This window comes from Buteo buteo, chromosome 28 (genome assembly GCF_964188355.1).
Source record: "Buteo buteo chromosome 28, bButBut1.hap1.1, whole genome shotgun sequence".
Lineage (NCBI taxonomy): Eukaryota > Metazoa > Chordata > Aves > Accipitriformes > Accipitridae > Buteo > Buteo buteo.
Genome location: NC_134198.1, coordinates 1,752,652 through 1,764,742, shown reverse-complemented (window position 1 = coordinate 1,764,742; position 12,091 = coordinate 1,752,652). Strand labels below are relative to the sequence as shown.

The following is a 12,091-nucleotide window of genomic DNA, read 5'->3' as shown; positions in this document are numbered from 1 at the left end:
TTAAAGGTATTCCAAAAGCATAAGTCAAAAACTGCAAAAATAGTCAAAAGATATTACCTGACACCCTGGTAAACAGTATTTTCCTAAATTGTGGACCTCGGTGCTACAGTGTCTCCGTCTGGATGTTTCAGCAGAAATACAACTGAATACAACATGAGAAACCTTGTACTTTGATGGCAAATGCACTGCTGTGTAAAGAAGCAGAAGTACAATGGTCTAAGAAACAAGATCTATTAGTATGGGCTGAGCGATGCTCAGATAACCAAGTAACCAAGCTAGCTCTTTCACAACACACTTGGATAGCCCTGCACAATACTGTCATGCGTATAAATCTATTAAAGAGTCTTCAGGAGAGAAAACATCTTTATGGAGGCTTTATGGCATATTTCCAGTGGAGCTAGAAAATAGGTGGTCAGTCATGTCTGACGACATCTAGATGTAAAAAGAGGAAAAAAATAAAAATATTAGAGTCAGTTTACCCTAAAATATCAGCTGAATTATGTCTCTCCTCATTAATTGATTTTTCTGGAGTACTGAAATATTTAACTCTACAATTTAAGCAACATTTTCTCTGTGTGTGTTGTTGGAGAGGCTGTATAAACATATCTGAGAAACACAGAACTGCAGCAAAAATTGTTTCAATTAACATCACGCTTCTGCAAGTGTCATGGTCCGTCTTTTCTACATTATCACCCTCACTGGACACTAGGTAGGTAAGTCACTACTTTCAGTTCTGCTTCAGTACAAAGCCATGGTGAAAGACCAACCTTGAAGTATTGTTTTCACCATACAGGACTGTCATAAGCTGCAAATCTTCTAGCAGAATAAGAAAGAAATCTAAAATGTCCTACCTATTCTTATCATGTTAGTCACTACTCAAGCCAAGTAATTATTTAAGAGGTCTAAAATGCCTTACCTTCTGTACTGACCACTGGTTTTGCTATATTTTACCTGTAAGTGAAAAGCATACTAATAGTGAAATTAATTTACTTTCTCTCATCTACCTGTTCAAAATGTAAACTCTCAATGCCGAACATTGCCCAATGCAAAGGACCCAGGAAAAAATATAACAATAGGCTTGTTAAATATCCTCGCTTTATTTAGAATGCTCCTATTTATTCCCCATCTAGAGAACATTGACGTACAGGAACTGCAAGTGCTTAACAAGCTGCAGGTAATGCAAGACTGAAGCAATAAGTAACTTTCATGCTGTCAAGATTTCTGACCTGACAAAACCCCAAAACTTCTATTAGTCTTGCCACCCAAATTCACAAGCAATCTATAGCCTGTCTCTCTTTCATTCCTATCTTGTCAGCCCAGTGTCTTGTCCTATATTGGTCTAGTTTGATCACTACTGAAGTAAATTATTACAGACTACACTTTCTAAAATTATTCCAGTATGTCTACCATTTTGCAATGTGTACATGCTCTAGGAGGCAACATTTCATTGCCCATCAAAGGGGCAATATCATTACATTTCCTTTTTTATTTTTCAAAACCCTATCTCTGCAATAAATATCAAAAGTCTTCTTATAGAGAGGGTATTTGATGGAAGCATCACCGAAAACTAAGGAAAGATCCACAAAAATCTTTGATTACAGTCAACTTACCAGTCTACGGAAGTCCAATTTTTCTTTATGAAGACAGCTTCTAAATTTCCAGCCTATATAGATATATGGTAAATTTATAATAATTTGATCATATGCCAACACTATCCTTTAAGAGTAATATTTTTTTTCCCCTGTAGGTTTTATACTTTTGATATATTTATAAATAACAAAAATATTCTTTCACAGCTATCCTTTTGCTCTTGCAATATCTGCTGGTGATACTGACCCTTGTTCTCCACTCATTCTGGTTGTTTACACATTTATGCAGCTCAGCTGTCTTGATCATCAAAGGCAACAACTTAGTGCTTAAGACAATACTTCACCAGTATCTTTAATACTCTCTACCTCTACAGAATACATCTCTGGTTTCTCCTATTAGTTATTTTTTATTCCAAAATATCATTTTGTTGACTTGATGACTAACGTACTCATAGTCCTTCCTTTTACTGATGTGCCTCATCGTAGAACAGAAGTTGCATTGTATGACTCCAGATGCATCATCTGGTGTTTGCAGAGTAAATTCTACATGACTGTCAGTTAGATACAAATGCCCCAAGAAGGGGTGTAGAGAGGAGGCCTCTGGTTGGCCAATCCCACCTTTCCATCTGGGATGCATAACATTCCTGAATGGTTCATCACTCCATGGGGATGCTTTCAATCTTTCTAATGACAACTGTATTATCAAGTAAATGAGGATTTTGTTTCCAAAACCTTGGGCCAAAAGTAATCCAAAATTCATAATTCCAAAATTCAACTCAGACCAAGCCATAGTCGGAGAATACTGCAAAATGCACTCACCCAACCTGACCATTGCAACAATTTTCACACTCTCTTGATAATAAAACACACTTTTCCCCGTTTAACGTAGAAAACTGTCTATATAGGAGTAGCACCAAGCATCCTGCAACATGATGTAATGCTTCTAAACGCATTTCAAAATCTTGCAAATTTAGTGCTTTTTTTTTTTTTCCCAGTGTCATGGTTTAATCCCAGCCAGCAACTAAGCACCACGCAGCCGCTCACTCACTTCCCTCCCACCCAGTGGGAGAGAATCAGGAAAAAAATAAGTAAAACTCGTGGGCTGAGATAGGAACAGTTTAATAGGACAGAAAGGAAGAATAGAATAATAAGAATAATATAATAATAGGATTGGAATATACAAGTGATGCACAATGCAATTACTCACCACTCGCCGACCAATGCCCAGTCAGCTCCCAAGCAGTGATCCCCCCCACCCCTACTCTCCCCAGTTTATATACTGGGCATAACATCCCATGATATGGAATACCCCTTTGGCCAGTTTGGGTCATGTGCCCTGGCTGTGTCCCCTCCCAACTCCTTGTGCCCCTCCAGCCTTCTCACCGGCTGGGCATGAGAAGCTGAAAAATCCTTGACCTGGTATAAACACTACTTAGCAACAACTGAAAACATCAGTGTGTTATCAACATTCTTCTCATACTGAACCCAAAAGATAACACTATACCAGCTGCTGCAAAGAAAATTAACTCTCTCCCAGCCAAAACCAGGATACACAGGAGGTTTTTTAAAGTGAAATAATTAACTGTGAATTAGAAACTCTCAAGTCATAAACTTTAATAAGGTTCCCCCCCAATTTATAATGTTGGATGATTCAGCAGAGATGCCATCAAAACCTCATTATTATTAAGCTAAGTTCTACCACCGAAGATCAAGGAATGTAAGCAGTTCACTTATTCCAGTTGGACGTACCGGGTTCAAAAGATCAAAAAGTTGGTCACCTCCTACAACTCCCATGATTCCCCAAATTTTAGGCCTATAGTCTTGTTTTCTGATTTGTTCGCTTGCCTCAGGTAAGGTGGTTGACTGTAAATGTTGGTTCATGAATGACTTACAACCACACCTTGAGTTTCTTGAGGGAATTTGTCAATTAAACCCCCCCAAAATTAGGGAAAATGTTACATAAAACTATTCCTCTATGTACCCTGTTATCCTGATAATCTTGATGGCCTACTAAAGGATCATTGCATAACTCAAATGTTTCCCTATTGTGCCATTCTTCTAGATACCACCTATAAACATGCCTGTTTTTCTACACGTACTGTATCTAATGAAGTCCCTGTAGTCTTCCATACTGTCAACAGGAGACCCTCACTTCACCTCACAGCCAGCCTCGAAATTCTCAGCTGACACACAGAGAAGTGTGTGGCTGAATCTGGTTACCCGGTCTGGAATCTAAATAAGATATCAAAATATATTACACTACGGTATTTACATGGAAAGGTTTTGTGGAGCCTGTCTGAGCCCTAAGATCTTTCTTATACTTTAAAAGGATACTGCGGTAATCCAAGAAGGAAACTCAGCGTTGGACTGTATTATATACTTTTGCCTGAGGACAGAAATTAAAAAGAAAGTAAGAAGGAAAGAAAGAAAGAAAGAAAGAAAGAAAGAAAGAAAGAAAGAAAGAAAGAAAGAAAGAAAGAAAGAAAGAAAGAAAGAAAGAAAGAAAGAAAGAAAGAAAGAAGAAAGAAAGAAAAAAGAAAGAAAGAAAGAAAGAAAGAAAGAAAGAAAAGATTCATTCTATGTCAAACCCTTGATTTAATTCTTAATTTTAAATTATTATCATAAAAAATGCATAGAATACATGATGGCATAGAATGTTTTGCTACTTCAAAGATGCCCCAGTCTTAAGTTATGAGAGTCTAATAATAATAATAATAATAAAAAATTAACAGAAATTATTTCAACAACAAAATTCCCAATGTGTTTGTCCTCCATCTCTCCTATGCAGCCCAGTGATATCTCCAACAGCTGAGGTTGCTTTTATTGCAAAGAGAATTTTGGGGAAGTCTGATATGTACTGGCTGTGACTGCTGTGTAGGTTCATTTCCTACTGGGCCCTTAGGAAACTCATGATGGAAACACACACTCTGACACCTCTTTATCATCTGTTGCCTGGGTACAAATCCTGATCAACATTAAAGTTTCCCTTTTTACTGCTAAGGTATTTTTGTGAGAAAAAAAACCAAACCAAACCAAAACAAAACAAAGCAAAAGCAAATCTACAAAACAATGGCTCTTTCTTCATATTTTAAAACATGCTTCTCTGGAGCCACTTTTTTCTCTGTACTTATGCTCTTAGTACGGTATATGGAGTTCTGTCAGAGAATACAGCTTTATCAGCAATAAACTGACACTATTACAACCCATTCTACTCAGCAGAGAAAGAGAATGCAACAAATGTATGAGAAAATCCAGCCTTTGGATTTATATTTCTCAAAACTTCTCAGCTCTGACGATGCTCTGCTGTATTCCCACTTTTTGTCAGGAAATTCCATTTCAATAGAGTTTGACATTAATGGCATCTTGCAGTATTATTTCCTAGAGGGGGAAAATATAGTTCTACCATGTCCTTACCTGTGGCTCCAAAAAGCAAAGCAAAGTCTCACTGACTCCTGCTTCCCTTTAGTATTCCATTATTTATCATTTTACTTTGAATCTCCTTCTGCTCTTCTGAAAACTTCTCAGCTTTACTCACTCAAATTAAAATTCCAATCCAGGAATAAATATCCTAACCTTCACCACCAAACAACAGCTCTCCACAGTCTACCAACAGTGCAAAGAAGTTTCTAAAAGCACATTCCAAGCAACCAGTTAAAAGATCTTCCACCCTTAGTGCCAGTGAAGTTAATGATGAATAAAACTCTTTTTGTCCATGTTACCTTAGTAGTCATCTTGGCTAGAAGAGGAAATAAAAACTTTCTTTTATCACCCAAGAAAATGTTCTTAAAAGAGATTATTGTCCCTCAAATGTTTTGAGTGCTGAGGTAATGAGGAATTTCAGTGGCATAGTCATAGTGCGATTGCTCTATAAGAAATAATATACATTTGTAAAGATTTTCAAGACAGTTGAAATGCTAAAACATATATTAAGCTTTGTGGTCTTCTTCTTCATCATGTACACTCCACTAATCTAAATCACTAGTGGTTCCAAAAGGACAGCCTTGGACATCTACAGTCAGGCACAACAATAACAGGTAGGTAACTAACACAAACATTTCTATCCTTTTTTTCAGAAATGCATTTTGGAATGGCTCTCATCTAGGATTCTTCAGGATATATTTGACTTGAAGGACTGGCTATCTCACTTGGTACTGACTATGATAATTCCTTACATGGGTGCCGAGAACTAGATCTGATCCAAAATATTCGTTAAAGCAAGATTCATGGGGAAATAGGATGGCAAATGTTGATTGTAGATTTGCAGATTCCTCAAGTAGGCAGAAGCATTTAGCCAGGGACCAATTCCTTAAAAACAGGGAGAAAAGTAGGGTGGAAAACAAGATGGGTAAAATAGTTCAACAACTAGAATCACCATATTATATTAAAATTATTGTGTTATAGACCTACTTACAGAAAGAGAGGCTGAGAAAAATTTGAACAAAACCATACAAATTCTAGAAATCCTGGAATTCCAGAGTTTTTGAGGTTTCTGCATAACTTGTGATTGTTATTACTGTTCATTCACCAGGCACACTCCTTCACTGTCTACAGTGCATATTACCTTAATGTAAGATGAATTTAAAACTAGTTAGAGAAACTTGAAACAAAATAGTGCAAGTTTGTGTTCAATTCTCAAAGTCCACTGAATAATGACAAAATATGGAATGATGTTCCCCACACATTATTTGCTGCAAGTGTTTCTCTTTGAAACTCCAATTTCACCAAGTGAACAGTAATGACAAATACTCTGCATGCTCCACTTACATCTGTTCTAGTGGTCACACAGTCTTCTTAGAATAATAGAATAGTTTGGGTTGCAAGTGACCTTTAAAGGTCATCTAGTCCAACCCCCCTGCAATGAGCAGGGACAGCTTCAACTGGATCAGGTTGCTCAGAGCCCCGTTCAACCTGACCTTGAATGTTTCCAGGGATGGGGCATCTACCACCTCTCTGGGCAACCTGTGCCAGTGTTTGACCACCCTCATTGTAAAAAAGTTCTTCCTCATATCTCATCTAAATCTACCCTCTTTCAGTTTAAAACCATTACCGCTCATCCCACCACTACAGTCCCTGTTAAAGAGTCCCTCCCCAGCTTTCCTGTAGGCCCCCTTTAAGTACTAGAAGGTCGCAATAAGGTCTCTCTGGAGCCTTCTCTTCTCCAGGCTGAACAACCCCAACTCTCTCAGCCTTTCTTCATAGGAGAGGTGTACCATTCCTCTGATCATTTTTGTGGCCCTCTTCTGGACCTGCTCCAACAGGTCCATGTCTTCCCTATGCTGAGGACCCCAGATCTGGATGCAGTACTGCAGGGGGGTGTCTCACCAGAGCAGAGCAGAGGGGCAGAATGCCCTCCCTCGACCTGCTGGTCACCCTTATTTTGATGCAGCCCAGGATACGGTTGGCTTTCTGGGCTGCGAGCGCACATTGCTGTCTCATGTGCAGCTTTTCATCCACCAGTACCCCCAAGTCCGTCTTGGCAGGGCTGCTCGCAATCCCTTCATCCCCCAGCCTGTATTGATAGCAGGGGTTGCCCTGACCCAGGTGCAGAACCTTGCACTTGTCCTTGTTGAACTTCATGAGGTTCCCATGGGCCCAATTCTTGAGATTGTCCGGGTCCTTCTGGATGGCATCCCATCCCTCAGCTTGGTGTCATCTGCAAACTTGCTGAGGGTGCACTGGACCTTACTGTTATTGATGAAGATATTGAACAGTACTGGTCTCAATACAGATGCCTGAGGGACACCACTTGTCACCGATCTGCATCTGGACATTGAGCCGTTGACAACTACCCTCTGGATGCGACTATCCAACCAATTCCTCATCCACCGAACACTCCATGCACCAAACCCATCTATCTCTAATTTAGAGAGACGGATGTTGTGAGGGACCATGTCGAAGGCCTTACAGAAGTCCACATAGACGACATCCATTGCTCTTCCCTCTTCCACTGATGTAGTCACTCCATCATAGAAGGCCACTAGGTTGGTCAGGCAGGACTTGCCCTTGGTGAAGCCATGCTTGTTGTCTTGAATCACCTCCCTGTCCTCCATGTGCCTTAGCGTAGCTTCTAGGAGGATCTGTTCTGTGATCTTTCCAGGCACAGAGGTGAGGCTGACAGGTCGGTAGTTCCCAGGGTCCTCCTTTCTACCCTTCTTAAAAATGGGGCAATACTTTCCTTTTTCCAGTCACCAGGGACTTCACCTGACTGCCATGACTTTTTGAATATCATGAAGAGTGGCCCGGCAACCACATCAGCCAATTCCCTCAGGACCCTGGGATGCATCTCATCAGGTCCCACAGACTTATGTTAGCTCATGTTCCTCAGGTGGTCACGAACTTGATCTTCTCTTACGGTGGGAGGGACTTTGCTTCCCCAGTCCATATCTCATGGTCCATCCACTCGAAAGGTGTGGGAAGAGAGGTTGCCAGTGAAGACTGAGGCAAAAAAGTTGTTGAGTACCTCAGCCTTCTCCTTGTCCATTGCTACCAGTTTGCCAGTCGTGTTCATCGGGGGGTACGCTTTCTTTGAGCTTCCTCTTCTGGCTGACTTACCTGTAGAAGCCCACATAAGCAATGGCCCCAAATATATTTTTAATCTGTTATTAGGGGTTTCTTGCATACAAAGATTCAAGAAATTGTGAGTGATTCTTGCTTAGTTGGATGATTTTTTTTTTTTTTTGTGGTAAGATGGACTGTTCTCCAAATTGTCATACTTTCATACAAACTATTTCTAATCAGACATGCAGCTTGAAAGATTTGCCTGGGAACAGAGAAGATAATACCGAGGAGTTATTGTACACTAAGGTAGTAGCTTGAATAGTACAATACTAGCCAGTAATCCAAAATATTATGAAGTTATCTGTCCTTTAAAAAAATATGGAAAATGCCCATAATAGCTTTCATTTTCTATAGAAAGCACTTTAAGAAGAGATGTGAGATAATTAGCAATCACAACAAAAAGGGACTGCTTTCCAATCCAGCTGCAATTTTGTATGTACTTTGTAGGTATTCAAACTTTGGAGATGTTCTTTACTGCCAAAAAAGTATCTCTTTTATTAATGACTTCTTCTGCAATTTCCACATGGGAATGCAGTGTTTAGTCAAAATATGTTTTTTCTACTTGAACTTACCTAGTATAGTTTGACTTCTTTTAGGCAACCATTATGCTCCACAGACTTGTTTCTCTGATTTAGCGCGTTGGGAAACATGGCATGGCTCCTGGCTTGGCCACACTTCCAGATTTCCTTTTATGTTAACTAGGTCACAAATGGAAAGGAGATAATGCACTCCTGGGTTTTTTGGACACAAACATGCATTTGTGTCCAAAGACCCAGACTGGATGTTCCCAGATTATATATTTTAAGCATAGTTGCAGGCAGGCATTAATTGCTTTCTCAGACCAAAACTTGATTTCATTTTATGTACTAGAGCAAGCTAAAAAACTGCAGACATAAGATTAATTTCAGTAAAAATGTCTTCCAACTATCCCAGAATATCTCAATGGAAAACTGATTAATGTTTTCCCTGTGAAATATTTATTCAACTGTGTAAACTTGTAATGTTTATCCTGTCAAATACAATGTTTTTCTGTGGAAAAGAAGGACAAAAAAAACCCCCAACAAACCTTTTTAGCTTTGGCACCCAGTGTACATATTCCTTCATAACAGCATTATAGAGACAAAACCCAGTTGCTTTGAAATTTTGCAATTACATGTGATCTCTATGAGAGTATGGCATTCAACATCTAGAACCAGAAAACAGAAGAAGGTACTTTCATGATGGCAGAAGACTAAATATTCTATGAGGCATAGTTGATCCTCTGAGATTATACTTGCAAGTTTAAACTGGTTGACTGTCTTCTCATTTCACAGAAATTCTGCTCATCTGCAGTAACTGTTCTGAAATAACATTAAATTGTCTAATCATTGCAGCTCTATTTGCTTATTCATTCAAACACGTGCTCCCTAGAGTCTCACATCTAGAAACAACATAAGGATTTCCTCTCTCTTTAACTTCTATAGCTCTCCTTTGATCTGTTTCTGAGCTCTAAACGTAGTGATTCCAGGGTTACCTAAAAATGTACTGCATTCATTTCTTTGACAGCATTTTCACATAAAAGTGAGATTCTGGAAGATTGAAGAAGTATATAAAGACACATTGCAAAGGTGATTTTGTCACTCTAACATCATATTTGAAATGTTAATGTTTTCACTGTCATAAAATTTTATTATAATCATCATAGTTTGTATATGGAGTCTTTTTTGATACAACAAGAATTGCTTGCTCTGTTTGCAGTAGTTATATGATTTCATAATTCAAACTGGCAGATTCAAAACTGTATAAAAATATACATGAACATATGTATGTCTATATATGTATGAATGTGTAGGTGAGTATCTAACAGAAAGAAACATTGTAACAAAAAAACTAGGTAATACTTGTAAATCACATTCTGATTGAATATTTCTAGTGAAAAATGAAAAAGCATTACTTGAAATGGAAATAGATCTCTTTATAATATGAACTATTTATTCATAGAAATGTCATAATAACCATAGCAGTAATACCAGCATGCTAAGAGCAAGTTAAATTCAGGAGCAAGTCCAACCTTATTTGTCACAGACTTATCTTTCATTTTCAATTTTGCTAATCATAGTTTTTCAGAAAAACAGAAGAAAAATTGTTGAATTGATATTGTAGCTTATCAAAAGCTAGGGAACTGAATTTCTGTAAGACAGCTACTATTTCTTATTGAGACTACCTCTGTGTCCAATTTAGGAAATATGTAATAGAAGCAAAGGTTTTCAAAACAGATGTTCTTCTTTTGGAGTAGACACACACACAAAAAGTTGACAGGCAGAGCTCTGGACTTCATGTCCCTCAGCGTAAATGGTTTCTTCGAGACTAAAGCTGTAAACTCCCTTCTGAAGAGGGTCATTACAAATAATCCTTCTCCCTTCTCCTTTCCCTTGGAAGGGGAAGAGAATATCTATAAGCCAGCTTTTGTTCACAGCCACGCTTGTGAAGTGTGTATTTTGCTATGTTGCAGGGATGGAGCAATCTGTCAAGGAGGGAAAGAAATTATTAGAGTTCAATTTGTAAGGCTAATTGTCTGTTTAAGACAGGACTTGGAAGAAAACTGGTTTTTTTTAACAGGGATATTAGGCCCATTTGCATGATAGGAAGTGGAAGAATGGAGACTGTACGTAGGTCACATGAGTAGGAAAGGAAATGCTTGGAAAATATGTGGGAATGTCACATGTTCAGAGAAAACTCCTGTTATTAAAAAAATAAGTTTAGAAAAATAAACCTGTAAAGATTCCAGATAAGGTTTAAGCACCCTGAACATAAAAGGTGAGGAAACGCAACATAAGCTAGGCCACCCTTCATGTTATGGTCAGTACAACAGGGTCTCTTGTTCAATCTTGGCTGACCAAATCTTATGAAATCTTCTAAAACTGTCTTTATAAGTTGTGTGCCAACTCTCAGTTAATTTGCACTTCTAAACAGAGCTAAACTACTACCTCCTCCTCAAACAGAACTAAACTACTACCTTCTCCTCAACCATTTCCAACATTTTTTAGTATCCAGTAACATGTTGTACATTGCTATATAGGTTACCTCTCCATGCTTTCAGCATAACTTTGGCTATACCCAGCCATGTTATGGCCTCTTGACAAAGTATTGAACTTCAGGAGATCATAGATAATCAGTCTGAAAGGGATCAGATAGATTTAAGAATGAGGCCAATATTTATTTCAAGTTTAGAGAGTTTCCTGAACTCACCTGCCCTTTGTACAGGCCAGGTGATTGTCTTAAACATTAACAGATCTATGCAGTTGCTTCTTTTCATATAAATGATTAAATATTCTTGGTTGAGAGAGGGAAACTAAGAAACTATTCTGAAACTAGAATTTACTCCTTTGAAACACCATGATAAGGCTGAAATGACTCTTCAGTTAATATATATATATGTGGAAAATGAAATGCAACAGGAGACATGGAGACAGACCTTTTCTGATACGCACTAGTCTCATGTTTTGGGTATTAATTTGAGAGAAAAGGCAGTGAGGTTCAAAAAATATTAGTTAATGGAGGATGGACAGGGACAGGTCTCACTTTGGAAAGGAAAAATATTTTAATGAGGAAAAATCTGGAATTGATATTGTTTTGAATTATGATTGATTTGAACTTTGCAATAAACTGTTCCCTCGGAAGGATCCTCTCCCGTTCCACTTACTGTCCAGAAGTTTAGTTCTGAATTCGTGAAAGTTTACTAACTCCTTGGAACAGAAAAGCATTTTTGCCTTTTTTTTTTTTCTTTCTCTCCCTAACTCCAGTGTTGATGTCCCATGTATATACTGACACCATACTAATAATATCACAAAAAATTACAAAAATACCAATAGCATTCTTTAATAACCTGAACACACAGAAGACTAGAAAAGAACTATGTTAAATAGGGCAGACTTTTACTGACAAAATTTACAACTAAATTTTCT

At 38.2% G+C, this 12,091-nt stretch overlaps 1 long non-coding RNA gene across 1 annotated transcript; it reads right to left on the bottom strand.

Moving 5' to 3' along the window:
* Positions 1-236: 236 nt before the first annotated feature.
* Positions 237-2,816, bottom strand: LOC142045523 (uncharacterized). The gene is made up of 4 exons (XR_012654632.1): positions 2,797-2,816; positions 1,611-1,663; positions 917-951; positions 237-432 (listed from the first exon to the last, which is right to left on the bottom strand). It is a non-coding gene; the product is annotated as an uncharacterized LOC142045523 (long non-coding RNA).
* Between the last annotated feature and the right edge of the window lie 9,275 nt (positions 2,817-12,091).